We start from the raw sequence: 15,195 nt of genomic DNA on the forward strand, positions 1-15,195 counted from the left end.
TCTCAAAGCACAGATAACACCACAGTTATGAAAGGGTATTGTAGACTGGGTGCTGGTAGCTCAGACCTGTAATTCTAGCCACTCAGTAGGCTAAGATCTGAGAATCTTGGTTTAAAGCCAGATGGGACGGACAAACCCAAGTGGCTTTGTATCTACTATTAGCTAGCAAAAAGCTGGAAGTGGAATTGTGGCTCAAGTGGTAGAGCTCCAGCCTTGAGTAAAGAAGCTAAATAAGAGTATGCTTAGCTCTGAGTTCAAGTCCTAGTACTGCCAAAAAAAAAAAAAACAAAACAAAACCCAGTGCTTTGTAAACAGCTAAGTACTTTCCAAGGTCTGTTACCACAGTTGCTGCTATCACCACCCACATCTTACTCCTAATTGCTTGTCACCTTTTATCTTTTCCCCCTGAACTCAGGGACTCATGCTTGGAAAGCAAGTGCTCTAAAAATTTAGCCATACTTCCTCATCCCACATTTGCTTTTTAGTTCTTTTTTCAGTTAGGGCCTGCCTCCCCACTTCCCATCCTAGGACCAGTTGGGGCCATAGTCCTTCTACTTATGCCCCACCCTGTAGCTGGGATTATAGGCACATACCACCATGTCTGGCTTTGCCATGCCACTTTTCCCCCCACCACAGAGAACAGTTCTGAGAAGTTTCCCAGGCCTCAAGGACTCTATCTGGAGTTGAATAGATCTGGGAGACATTTTCTTCTCATCTTTTCATTGTGTCGTTTTTCTCCTTGAACCAAGACCCCTGCTTCTAAAACATTCATCCCTCAATCCCTCAGATAAAACTCTGGAGCTATCCCCCATGTTACCCAAGCTTCCTGGACTTCGGGAGTACTTTGCCAGCTCTTGTAACGGCTCTGTGCTGTTCTCTGATCGTATATACATGGGTCTTTGGGACAGGCTTTGACTTCAGCTTCCTGGGTGAACAGGAGTAATTCTCTCTAGGGTCCCCTTTTCTATCATCTGTAAATGAGGCACTGGCAGGGTCAGTTCTAAATTTCTCTTCATTTCTGACATCCTAGCTCCTTTTCAGTGCCCAGACAGACTCTTGCCACATCAATCCCTTCTCCCTTGTTTGTTTTTCATGGAGATGAACAACCATGGCACCTTCAAGAACATGTATCCAGAAGGCAGTCATTTGGGCATGTAGAGTTTTCTCTTCAGAGCCAAACCAGCCTTCTTGACCCTTCTTTCCAGGCTCTTTCTGGCTATGCAAGCCTTTACCTTTAATGACTCTTCTGAAGTTGATCTAGTTTATCGTCACTCTTTTTATAGCATGGATTTAAAACTGGGGAGATAACAGTGGGATTCTCACAGACCAAAGAGAACAATGATCATGACAAGACCTCTCTAAGGACCAGGGGAACCTAGCAACTCCCCCATCAGGCTGCCCCCACTGTACTGTGCCCAAGTTAGGCCCCACAGGCTGCAACTCTCCCAGATGCATCATTGCTTTGCTTTACTTCTCCCCACCCCATGCATGGGTGGTTCTGGAAGGCATCAGATGTTTTCCGGACACTTAAAATCACCACAGGAAACCAGACTTAGTCAAGTCACTTACTTTGGTTCACACATATATGTTAATATCCCTGGTTACCTTCCACACTTTGCTAGTGCTTTGTATAAGTGTCCAGATGGATTCAGAGCCACCTTGCCCCTGTAAGTCAGTCTCTCTCTCCTCTCCTCTTCTCTCTCTCTCTCTCTCTGTCCTCAAATACCTGGATTCTTCATATACATACTTCACACCAAACAAAGCCACCTGTCCATCCCCCCACCTCCAGCTCCTCTCCTGACCCCGAAACACAAAGCACTCCAGATGCAAAGCCACACGATTAATTAAAAGCACCCCACGCTGATTCAAGTCTTCAGCTACAGTGCCAGGCATGCTAATTAACTGAGTGAGGGAATTCAGACCACAGGAAGAGGTAAAAAGAGGAAGTCAGTATGTGGAGAGACTTCTGTTCAAAGAACAAATCAGATGACGGTGTGGCCTAAACCATCATAATGATGGATGTTTTGAGACCACAGAAGATTGAGGTCTGTCTTCTGGCCACTGGACTTCAGGAGGTGTTGGCCGATGGGGCTGCAGTATGGCCTTTATTGTTTCCAGAGATGGAGCACTACAACCTCTTTGGACACATACCTCTGCCATGCTGGGGGAGGGGGGAGATGAGATTCCTTGCCCCAGGAATGAAGGTGGGGTCTGCATACAGTTGGCACATTGTCTTAGCTCTGTGCAAAAACTCATTCAGCAGTATGCAATCCCATGAAAATGTAGATGTAGAATCACCATCAGATCTAGCAAGATCTAGCAATTCCCTCCCAAGAACACACTCAAAAGAAATGACAGCCCAAGTCTCAAAGATAAATTGGTACAGCCATGTACAAAGCAGAACCATTTACTTTTTCTCAAAGGTGGAAGAAAGGTACACACACACACACACACACACACACACACACATTGGACTATTATTTAGTGGTAAATAGGAAAAGGAAATTCTAGATGAACCTCAAAGACACTTCACTAAGTGAAATAAATCAGATGCAAATGAATAAATAGATATATAATCCCATTTGTATAGGGTCCTGAGAATAGCCAGATTCCTGAAGAGAAAGCAGAATGGGGGTTTTCAGGGATTGGGCAGAGGAAGAATGGGTTCAATGGGTAACAAGAGATGAGTTTAGGAAGCCAAGGAGTTCAGGAGGTGGACAGTAGTAATGTCCACACCACAGGTAAACTTCATGTTATGTATATTTTACAAACATAATAATAACTATGTATATTTTTAGAAAATCATCTTTTGAATGGTTTTGGCAAATGATCTCATCTTCAGTGTGACAGAGTAGATGTGAAAACATTTGCTCTCACTTGGCTCTCTGGGACAAAGGAAGAGATTTCTTTTGGTTGACTAATAAATTCATGTTTATGAAATATTTGGAGATCCTTCAATAAAAAGATAAGCATCGCTCCACTCTGCAACTTAATCTCAATGGACGAAGGGTTGAGGGATGAATGTTACCTTATCAAGCAATGCTATGCAACTGGCTCTATTCTTCTTTTCCAGCTCTGAATATCCACTTCCTGACTCAGAAAAATAATGCCACAAGCCTCTCCTATGAAGAACTTCTCCATGCCTGCGCCCCCTTCAGGAGACATAGAGGAGAGGCTGAAAGTCATATAGTTCCTCGGATGTCAAATGGGCCCTGAGTTTATACAGTTATCTTTCTCCTATCTAATCTCTGCTTTGGTGTTCCTTTTCTTTTCTTCTTTTCTATTTTTGTCAGTTGTGGGGCTTGAACTCTGAGCCTGAAGGCTGTCCCTGAGCTTTTTTGCTCAAGGTTAGCCCTCTACCACTTTAAGCCACAGCTTCACTTCCTGTTTTCTAGTAGTTAACGGGAGATAAGAGTCTCATGGACTTATCCTCAAATCTCAGCCTCCCGCATAAGCTAGGATTACAGGCATAAGCTACCAATGACAGGTTCAGCATTTACTTTTATCAACGTCATCATCATGATCATCATGATCATTGTTGCCATTACCTTTCTTACCTGTCCAGTCCTGTGCTCAGAAGCCACTAATACACTCATCTGGCCTAGGATAGGAAGAGGAATAACTGAGAAGAAAGCAGAGACTCACACAGGGTTTCAACTCCTGGCCTTATTCTATTTTCTAAGTTTCTGCATCTGGTGAGCTGCCGCCTGTGCCTGGAAGGCCTGCAAGCTGGGCATCGTTGCTGGAGAAATTGGTGTAGATCCATCAGGCCGGGTCTCCCATGAGCCAGCCCCTACCTCTGGTTCCCCAGCTATTTTGCAAGATACTTTCCTATAGCAATGGGACTCCTTTTCTTTGCCTGATGCCATTCACATTCCAAACAGTGGCTGCTGCTCTGCGGGTTGCACTCAGAAGTGTTCCATATACACAACATATAGTCTCTGAGTGTATCTCTCATTTGTTTAAGTATTTGACATCCTGGTCGAAATGTGAGTTATTACTCCATCTCTACTCTTATAATTGGATGCTAATGCCACAGTGGCTACATTGAGCCTGATGGTTGGAGTTAATTTAAATGTCCAAAAGGCTTCTTAAATACCCAATTGCCTTCAAAACTGTCAAAAAAGAAAAAAAGGAAAGTAAGAAAGAGGCAAGCCGACCCATTAAGAAACTCCAAGAGGCTTCTGGGGAGTTGTCAGGCTTTGCAGATGTGGAATTCAGTACCATCCTTCATGCTGTCCGCCTGTCTCCTGTCCCTGAGCAGAGCTGAGGAATGTTAGCCCCCTTCTGGAACTTTAAGAGTCACTCAGCATCACACAGGCATCTCAGTGGTGTGGTCTTGGGAGGCCCCTCCCAGCCTCTCCATGGGCCTTTCTTTTCCTTTGGTGGCCTCTGGCTGTCTTTCCTGGCTTTATTACTTCTGACTTGGGGCCCTGAGAGATTCTACAGAAGCTACTGACTGTCAGAGTTGGCATCTCTGGATGAGAGGGCCAGGAAGTTGTGAGGGCTCCATTGACATCCTTTCTCACAGGTGGCAGGTCTTTCTACACTTGGCTGATGGGTAAGAAGAGGACAGGAGCTGACCAGATTGAATCATGTGTCCCAATGCTTCATTTCTCTAAGGTAGCAATTTATGTCGCTACTCCTGCTGTGGTCTCATAGTGAACAGGGCAGTGGATTGTATTTTCTGTTCCTTGGCTCTGGGTCAGAATTCTTAAATATTGGTTTTGGCCGACGGGATGACACAAGGCCAACATGCGTGTGCCCTTGCCCTTCTAGACTTCTGCCACTGCCATTCCCCAGGTAGCTGCTTCCTCTTGAACCTAAACCTACACAAGGCAAAACCCAAGTCAAATCCAGAGCCAGGTGACAAACCAGTTTATAGCAGGAATGCTAGCCAAATTGGGCCATGACAGCTGACATATGACTGCTCTGCAATGGCTTGGCTTATTATAAGCTTTGTGGTATAGTTGGCTAAGACATAGTAGCTGAGCAGAGTCCTACTGGAGCACAAAGGTTTTGTGAGAGGTAGAGGAGAAGAGGTCAAATAGAGGAGAGATAAAAGGTGCAGTGCTATAGCTTCTTTCCATCCTGGGTACCAATGTCAGAGAGACATTGAAGTTAGATGTAGCAGGTGCATGTTCAAGGACCATCGACAGCTGACTCCAACATGACCAACTGATCTTTTCAGGTCTTCCTACAGCAGCCATGCTGTTGTAATGCAATGTATTGGTTAATCTTAGGAAAGTCCAGTCCAAGGCTAAGTACCACGAAGATGCTAGAAAGAGAATACATCTGTCTGAGAGCTCTTGGATCTCCTGTACTAACTACCTGGCTGCCCAGAGCCTGGAAATGATTTTGTCTACATGACCATGATAAGAGGTCCTCAAGAATGGGTCTGCTTTGAATTTGCAACTCTCCCTGCTTGCAAATGGGCCATGGGGCTAATCCGGCAGCGATCACACTCAGGAGGAAGCTGGTACACAGGATAAAGGCTGCCAGGGCTGTCCTCCCTTGTCTATAAGCCAGAGTTCTGGGATCAGTGTTATCAAATTTTAGAATGCAAGGACAATATTTCCAGTGTATGAGGCGGGGGGCAGGGAGGCTAGGGGGCCAAGCTCTAATCGATTCTGGATATATTGGTGACCTTGGCAAAGTTGTTCCTGTCTTTAGGCCTCAGTTAATTCTTTTTCAGATAGGGGGATTCAGTTGCATTCTGCCTTTCACAATTGGTCACAGGGTATTGCTAGTACAAATGGTCTGGGAAGCTCTCTGAAAATGAAAAGTAGCAGATGTTGTGGAGGGCTGCAATTTGCTGCTATTAATAAGTATAAATGCCTAATAGGAAGCCAGTTTGCTCTGGGAACTCGGACAGCCAAGGAGTGAGTGCCGGCACCGGAATCATCAACATATGCTGCTTCTCATTAGCAAGTGGTGGTAGCTGGGAAGCTAGGCGGGGAGCACTCTGAGTTTCACAAAGAGCCTCAAGAAATCACCCCATCCTCACACCTCCCAGTGTGGGCTGTGTTGCACTGGCACACGATCAGCATTAGCCAGGCCCCTCTCCAAACGACAGAGGGAGACCCTTCCCTGCTGCACAGATGGAAAAGCCATGACCCAGAGATGCTGGGTAATTTGCCCAAGGTCATGTAGCAAGGCCAAGACAAAGATGGAAACTGAACTGAAGTTGGGGCTGCAGCCCACCATTGCGTCTACATTGCTGGCTTCCTATACACAGCTCAGGGGATAAGGAAAGCTAGTCTTTCTATTGAACTTAGGTCTTGGGTTGAACATTTTACAGCACTAAGGGGTTCCTATTATAAAAACGGGAGCACATGTCTGGGTTTGAGAGCTGAATACCATTCCCCTAAGCCACATTCAACACGGTCAAAGAAGCCAGCACCTTGCAGGAGCCCTGAAGAGAGCCCAGAAATTGGTCTTCACAGTCTTCCTCTTCAGTATGGGCAAGGAGGAAGACAGAGTTTGGAATAGCTTTAGCTCAGTGACTTAAGAAACAAAGATGTGGGGGACAGACAGACCTGGGTTTGAGTTCTGTATCTACTACTTCCTGTGTGACTTAAATGACTTCCTTTCCCTCCCTAGACAACTTCCCTGAGTCTCTTTTTCTCTCATTTACATGCCCCGGGGGTGTTTTGAGGATTACTGCAGTAGTGCTGCAGGTGAATGATTCCTCACCACGTATTGTTCTAGCATCTTTCTCAAACAAAAGTCATTCCCTCATCCCGTGCCTTTGCACATGCACCATAAATGAGAAGTGGCAGGCACGAGTGTGAACGCTTGACTGCATATTCCAAGAGTCTCAAGGAGACTCCTGACTTGGAAATCTTGGAAAGCTCAAACATCATTTCTGGATTTTTGCCACAAGTTCCTCTCATAGTGTAGAGATCAAAATCTCCTTGCTCTGGGCATTGTGCTCACAATCCCACAACAGGACCAGGAGATCTCATCTTCGGGGCTGTAGTGTTGAGAGGTGTGCATCTGCCTAGGTCATCCTAGTGCATCTGGTAAAGAAAAACCAATAGTCACTCTCACGTCCTGCTCACACAGGCAACTTGGAAACTAGGAGGGGAGAGTGTTCTGGCATTTATAGAGTTAATATGATAAGAGAGACCTTGCCAATAATCTAACTCTGTCACTCCATTTTTCTGTGCCTGTGGAAATATGTCTGAGGCCACACAGCTACCAATACTATTCTTCTGTCATCTAATCCTTAAATAATGACTCCTGGCTAGGGTGCATAGTCTTGATCTAATCTTAAGGTTAGGCTGAAGGAAGAAGGAGACACCTGGAACCCACATGTGGTGGGGGATATGAGGCTCTTTCGCCATTCTCGTCCAGCAGGTGGCCAGACATTTTGTCCCGGGGATCAAAGTGCTGCTTCTGCTCCAGCCATCTTTCACCAGTGACACTGACAAAGACAATGGTTCCATCTGAGCCAGGGCTGGAGACCTGCTGGCCTGAGTTTCCTAAGCCTAGCCTGCTCAACAGGGGCCTTTGTTCCAGCAGCCAAGGAGAAAGGGGGTGGGGGAGGAACTGGCATGGGGGACACCTTACTCCAGGCCTGGCAAGCAGCTGAGCCAAGCTGGTCATGAGGCATATGCTGAGCCCTCTGGCTGGCTGGCTCTGGCTCTTTGTATGAAGAGACAGGGCAGGCAGGGTGGGCACTCGTTTTCTACCCAGAACCTTCTACTTCCCTCGGACTTCCTGTCAGTAATATTGCTATTCCAGTGTCCCTAGCAGTGGTCTGCCTGCTCAAACTAAAATGTAGTATATGCAGACGGTCCTGTATGTGAGCAGGCATGTAGAAGCCCAACAAGGTGTGCCCAGATATGTGGGTATGATCATATGGCATTTACATGCACCTGTGTGATCTGGGCTACAGGAGCATGTTTACAAATAAACACACCTTCTCTCACAGCTGTTGGGTACGGTTAGGAGACAGACGTGTTCCTTTTAAAAGAAATCTAACCTGGAAAGGCATTGAAACTGGAGTTCCTCAGGGGAAGGAAGCCTTGTTGGTCCCATTGAGGTAAGACGCCTCTTAGGAAGCCAGGTGCTGATAGCTAAAGAAGGAGTGACAGAGACCACAGCTTCCCAAGTATTGGTATCACAGACAAGTGTTACTACCTCCAGCTCTTTTTTGGTCAGTTGTGGGGTTTGAACCGAGGGCCGAGGCACTGTCACTGAGCTCTTTTGCTCATGGCTAGTTGTTAGCGTTCTACCACTTTGAGCCACAGCTCCACTTCCCATTTTCTGGTGGTTAATTGACATAAGAGTCTCACATACTTTCCTGCCTGAGCTGGCTTTGAACTGCAATTCTCAGATCTCAGCCTCCTGAGCAGCTAGGATTACAGGTATGAGCCACTAGAACTTCTTTTTTTTTTAAAAAAAAATTTAAACAGACAACCGTGTAAGCATATATTGATACATAGAGGCTATTTACTTATTTTGCACAGAGTGCTTTCTAGAGAGATAGCAGAACTGATAATAGGTTAACTCAGGGGAATTTACATTTTTCCCAGACAGGATATAATTTAAAACATTTTTGACTAGAGAAATTAAAATAATGTTTAAAGGGCAGTTTAACCTTTAGTCTTTAAAACCAATTTACTTAACTAGTCAGCTCCAAATTTGTTTTAGGGTCAAAGGTTTAGTTTTTTGTTTTTTTTTAAAACTCATGATTTCTAACATTCTAGAACTATGAAGAGGGCTCACAGCTGGTCAGTTTCTCTGTCTTTGGCCACTTTAGGACTAACAGCATCCTGGAAGGACACAGTGGCTCACTGGAAGTGCATCTTGGTCCAGCCAGCAAGAGTTTTCTTCTTGCAAAATTAACTAGCCCATATTAGATTAGGAGGCATGGGTTAGCAACATAGCTATCAAGTGAGCTCTTCTACCACCCAGAACCCCTCCTCCCAGACCAACCATGGCATGCCTGTACAACACGAAGAGTCTATCTCCCCCAGAAGCTACTAGGCAAGGGCTACTGCACCTCCACCTAGGTCCATCATGCATTGTGCTGGGGTTGGGCTAGTTTCCACACTGAGTCATCACTGGCTTCTGGAAGTCACCAGGCTAGGGGCCCTGAGACCAGGCAAGCATCCCAGACTCAGACCCATCCATGCCTAAATTGCTGTTATGACCTCCAACGGTAACTTCCCCTCTCTGTCTCCCAGTTTCCACACCTAAAGAGATCTCTCAGTAATTCCATCACAACCAATCACCTTAAGACTAAACAACCCCCCCGCCCCCGTCAAGTCTCACTCCAGGATGTCTTCCAATTTCACTCCATCTTGGCACTTAATCTATCTACAGAACAGTGATGCTTTGCTCTGCCTCTGCCCTAGCTCCTGTGACCATGGAAACATAGCATGACACTATGACGTAGGCTTTGAATACACACAGAAGGAAAGGACTACAACTTGTGATGATAAACAATGATGCTAACCAGCATGTACTGTTGCCATTTCCCCCAACAAGAACATAAAGAGTGGGTATAAGGGCTCCCTAGCAGGAGGCATGATGGACAAACCCAGCCTAACTGGATAGAGACAGCACAGGCATTTGGATCCCACTTTGTCAAAAGTGTGACTTTGGGCTAGTTCCTTTATGCCCTGGAGTCTTGGTTTCCTCATCTGCCTGGTGGGAGTAATGAAGACGCTCCCTTGTTAGGTGACAGGTAAATCCTTTGTAAGTGCTTGATGATGTTCATCTTTGCCTGTCTCTTGAGAGGCCAGAAAGGACGGCCAGAAGGTTCATGGCATAAGAAATGTCATTTTTTTTGCCTGCTGAAGAGATAATGTCTCCCAGTGGCCAATCTGTTGGACTGTAGCTGTGGTAAGTTAGCTTCCATTAGGAAGTTCATTTTCCAGGGAAGAAGTGTGGTAGTGGTGGGTAACTTACACATTCCACATCTCTCGTGCAGTGGAGGAATCTGACCCACATCAAAACGAAGGCTCGGAACAGACTTCTCCACCTCAAATTAGAACCAGCCGCCGGATCTATATTTAGATGACAGACTCAGAGAGGTCAGAAATCCTTGCTTGCAGGAGATGGGATGGGGAAGCCAGGAGGCCTCAGCTCCTGGTAGAGGAAATGCATGGGACAGCCTGGGAGAGGGCCCCAAACCTCAGTCACTCTCTCTCCCAGTTTACTCTGTTATATCCATCCGTCTCAATATCAAAGCTCAGCTGGTAGAGAAGGATCTAGAAGCTCAGAGGCCCTCAGGGATGAGAAGGTGGCAACTCTCTGTGACCCAATTATGAGCACAAGTTATGGCATTTACGGTGACAGGTTTGTGTAGCTGTTGGCACCTAGGAGTTGCAACCTAAAATCTTAGTTTGCCCAATTCATTGATCATTCTTATGCTCCCAAGAAGAGGCTAATAAGTAGTAATTTTAAAAAAATGAAATAGTTAAATGATTCAATAATAAAATTCCTGTAAAGTCCTCAGTGCTAGTCCAGGAATATTTGTGCCGAATCCATGACAACTATTATTCCAGTAGGGGCAATGGGAGTGTTGGCTTCTCTTGGAACACATAATATTCTCCTAAAGAAAAAAGGTTGACTTTAAAGCTCAACTTCTGAAGTGTCTAGAGGGACTCTTGGTAGCTGACCACTTCTGCCCTTGATGGGAAAGAACAGGACACCTTAAGACAGCTGTGTTGAGACCTTACCATCAGTGGCACCCTCTGGTCCTAACTCTGTAGAACCCCTCTGTATTCATAGGAGTGCCAGCCCCACCCCACAATTCTCTAGCCAGTGTGTTCTGTCTGTCTCTCTCCCTCCCCCTCCCTTCCTCCGTGTGTGTGTGTGTGTGTGTGTACCTAGTGTGTGTCTCTTTTTCTCTCTCACCCTTCTACCTTTCAGAACCTTCTGCTTTGGGATCACACAGGGTTGGAAGAGGAATCCCAGGGGGTCCATCTTCTGCTCCTAGCACCCAAGCAGGCTAGAGGAAAGTAGGGAGCAGTCGTTATCTCTCAGATGAAAACAGGCCAGGGTAACTACAGACTTTTTTCGTTTTATTCAGGATGCCCCTGACCTCTGTGAACAGGCAGAATTACAAGTTGGCAGTGGGGCTAGGACAGAAAATAAAGCTGGCTCTAAGCCAAGTGCAAGAAGCCACGCTGTGTGCTGGCGTGTGAGGACATGAGTTGGCATGTCACGTCTGGCAGGCCGGGGTCAGGCGGTGAGGCCTAGCCTGGTGGTGTTGGCACAGAGTCCATAAACCCCTGCTGTGACAGGGGCGGGAGGATGTAACCTCTAGACACAATTAAATTCAGGACACTGGCTGAGTTGGCAAACAAACCCGTGGGACACAGGGCTGAGCAGCAGTGAGGACATCAACGTGAGCACTTCGGGCAGGTAGCATGCCATGAGTGAGTTCATCCATAGGGGTTGTTCTCTCCCATTCAATCTACTTGTAATGCTGCTGAGATCTTAGCTTGGACCTGTATTTCAGGCCCTTTGTGGCTGGTTTGAGCTGTACACTCCTCCTGGCAAGCTTACCGGGCTGCCATTTGCTGAGCTATGGGTCACCCTTGAGGATCCTCCCAGTTCAAGGGGAGCTCTTGCTCAGTGCCAGGAAGGAGGGGAAGGTGGGGAAATCAGTGTCACTGCTAAGAGCTCCCAAACCTAGTTGAGCATCAGAAAATGACTACAAGGTGGCTAAAAACCCCAATGTCCAGGCCACACCCAGAGCAGTAAATCCAGAATTTCCAAGGGCTGACTATCTGAGTTTTCCCAAAGCATTGGACCTCTTCTTTCCTCTTCAGCCACCACTATGGCCCTGACCATTGGATGGCTTTTGGAAAATTGGCCATGGACTAATGGAGCAGACGAGTTCATCTAAGGAGGATGGCCTTGGAGTGTCATAGATCCAGCAGGTGGAGGGATGCTTGAGTTCAGAGGCACAGTGAGGTGGGTCTGGACACCCCACTGGACAGCTAGATGTGACTTTACGATTGATGAAGCAATTTCATAGCCATGATTGTATGGGACGGTCACCACTACCTGACCAAGCAGCCGGGTCAGAGGTGACAGCCTCTATTTTACACATGAGGACACAGTTGGAAGAGGTTAAGTGACTTGGCTCAAGGGCATTCAGCCAGGGAGTGGCAGGGCCACGACTCTATGACCTATGGCTGCTCCCTAGCCTAGCACAGCCTCCTTTCTCCTTCCTCACAGTGCTGGTGAGCAGCAAGCCCATGGGCGTGTGGCTTCATGGACACTGCTGTGGCAGAGCTGGGGTCAGCGAGGTCCCATGTAAACACATCTTTGGATTGCTTCTTAGCCAGGGCGCTCCCTGGCAAGCCATCTCTGCATTCAGGGCACACTTTCCAAACAAGGTTCTATCTTCCGGGGCCAAGCAAGATTCCAGGCAATCACTCAATGTGGACAGATGTCACCCTGGCAGAAGCCAGGAGGAAATGGTGTGTCTGACTCCAAGAGACTTTACCAATTATGGAGTTGTTCTACTGGCTTCAAGCCTTCCAGCTTCAGGGCTGGCCTGTTTTCTGGGGATGCTGCTGCCCAGAGTTTGGGAGTGAATGCACATGTTGGCTCTCAGTCGTAGCATCTGGGGACCTGCAACAGCAGGAGCCTACAGGTGGGCCAACTCTTCATGACAATCTGAACTGGGGATTGCTTCTAGCAGGCTGGAGCTGAAGTTTGAAGAGATTGCTGTGGGCTAGCTTCCCTGGGCCACGGCCTCAGAGTGACCTGCCCAGCTGTTCTGAGCACAGAGCCTGATCCTAAAGGCTATAAGGATTGGGGAGGATGTGGCCTGGCTTTCTGGATTCTTTACCTTAGTTCTTGCTTCTCTTCCTCCCGTAGGGGAGAATCCAGCAAAACCACAGATACTAAAAGGCATCTTTGGTCAACTCAGGCCTTACCAAAGCCTTTGGGGGTTGGGGGTTGATAGAGAAGACATTTAAGACAGAAGAGTTGGTAAGGAAGGTTTACCATATAGGCATAGCTGGCTAGCCTGGTTCAGTTCAACTGGAGTTGGCAAAAACCTGGGGGTCTCCTGTCTTTGTGGGATTCTTTGTCCACTGCTCCTCCAGAGGGGAGTGAATAAAAAACTCCTCAGGGAGTAAACCAAATAGATGTTATGTGTATTAAAGGAAGCTGGTGCTGACCAGAGGGCAGCTGCACCAACACAGGAAAAAGTAGGTAGGCTCTTGTAGCATGGAAGCCTCCATGCGATTTCCATCTTTGCAAAACAGGGTCTAGGTATGATCTTACCTAGTCACCATTTGGCATAAATGAGTTGGTGTTATGTCAGGCTACTGATGTGAGCAGAGCAGGAGGCAAAGCAAGAGTCTTGCATTTCTAATGTTTACCCATAAATCTACCCTTGAAATGAGTTTCTGTCTGTCTGTCTCTGTCTGTCTATCTGTCTGTTTCTTTCCCTCTCTCTTCATGTGACAATACTGAGTCTAGGCTTTATCATTTAAGGCTGGGGTCACTCCACCAATTGAGCCATACCTCTACTTCTGGCTTTTTGCTGGTTACTTGGAGATAAGAGTCTCATGGGTTTGTCTGCCTGGTCTGGCTTTGAACTGTGATCCTCCGTTGTCAGCCTCTTGAGTAGCTAGGATTACGTTTGTGCCCACTAGCAGCTGACTTTTTCTCCTCCTCTTTTCTCTATGCCCTCATTCCTGTCTTTGGTGACCAGTTTCCTAGTGACTTTCATATGCATGACTCTATGTGCTGAAGTTTAAGTTTTTGTGATGCTGAACAAGCTTCCCACACTCATCCAGATCACAAGCAAACATGGGAAGAGACAAGGAGTAGGAGCGCCTGGGTTGACTACACAAAACTCATTTATAAATGAAAGAACACATCGAAAGAATGAAAGAACACAACCTTCCATTGGGTCAACCATTCATTGCAGCCATTTATGTATGGTGTTTGCTAGTAACATCCAATTTGAAGGAAAACAGTCAGAACAGATACTTCATTAACTGTAATCAGACAAGACTTATGAAAGAGCATAAAACACAGCCGCATTAACTGTTTATCTACTCCATTGTGCTCGTTTTGTTGATTGTGTACCATAATAATCTACTGATGATTACAGAAACAAAGGATGGGGAGCTCTCTTTACACTTCTCAGTTACTTAGCCATGGAGAGGCATCTTATCACTAGCACCCAGATGTGGAGTTCCCCTTGAGGGATCAGGGACTCATCCGGACACCTGTGGGGTGAGAGGTGTACTCTCAAGTTCTTTCAGCCAGCCAATTCACTGCTGCATCTTGGGTCTTCTCCCTTTTGTGGGTGGTAGTCTAGTTAAGCAGATGGAAAACAAACTAGACCTGCCAACTGGCGTGTATTGCAGCTTTCCGCATAACCATATATACTTGGAAGCAAGTCAGATAACCTGCATTTGGTTAACTGGCAAGTAAAGGGATACCGTGGACCAAGGACTATTAATTCCAAAAAGCTGAGCTATCAAGTCATGAGAAAACATGGAAGGACCTTACATTACATGCATGTGAGAAATCCATCAGAAAAGGCTACCTTTTATATGATTCTAACTATATGATCATATAGCAAAACAAGGGAGACAATATAAAGGTCAGAGATTACCAGGGGTCAGGTGAAAAGGAAAGATGAATAGGTAGAGCACAGAGGATGTTAGGGTATCGAAAATACTCTGTAGGGGTTACAATGATGGGTGCATATCTTTATACACTTATTCAAACTTATTAAATATATAGCAGTAAGAGGAAACCTGCGTGTACGTTATGGGCTCTCTGTGTGTCCACTCTGGTCTGGAATATGAATAGTGGTGAGAGCCTGGGGTTGGGAGTGGGTCTGTGAGAATTCTTTCTGTTCAAATTTCTGTGAACCTAAAATGGCTCTAAAAATAGTCTTATTAAAAATAGGCTAAGAGACAATAAAGGATTCTTCTATTATTTCTTTAAGGACTGTGCTTATATTCATGCATCCCTGCTTGCTCTCCTGCACAATCTAATAGGATCTGCCCTAGGGGAGGTAGGAGCAGTGATGGTCTCAGTATTGCTGAGACTCTGCACTTGCTGAGGACCTGCGGTGGACAGCCAGATGTGGGGAGGGCTCAGAGACCAGTGGCTCAAACCCTATGATGAGTTGGGTCAGAAAGAGGCTGCGAAGTTTGTCAATGAATGTGGGACTCTCTCTCTCTCTCT

The 15,195-nt window shown here is 46.3% G+C and overlaps 1 protein-coding gene across 1 annotated transcript in view; it reads right to left on the bottom strand.

The window, feature by feature from the left end:
- Positions 1-15,195, bottom strand: part of Plxna4 (plexin A4) — a 416,125-nt gene that overhangs the window by 102,711 nt on the left and 298,219 nt on the right. The window lies entirely within an intron of this gene.

The sequence above is a fragment of the Perognathus longimembris genome, chromosome 2 (assembly GCF_023159225.1).
Source record: "Perognathus longimembris pacificus isolate PPM17 chromosome 2, ASM2315922v1, whole genome shotgun sequence".
Lineage (NCBI taxonomy): Eukaryota > Metazoa > Chordata > Mammalia > Rodentia > Heteromyidae > Perognathus > Perognathus longimembris.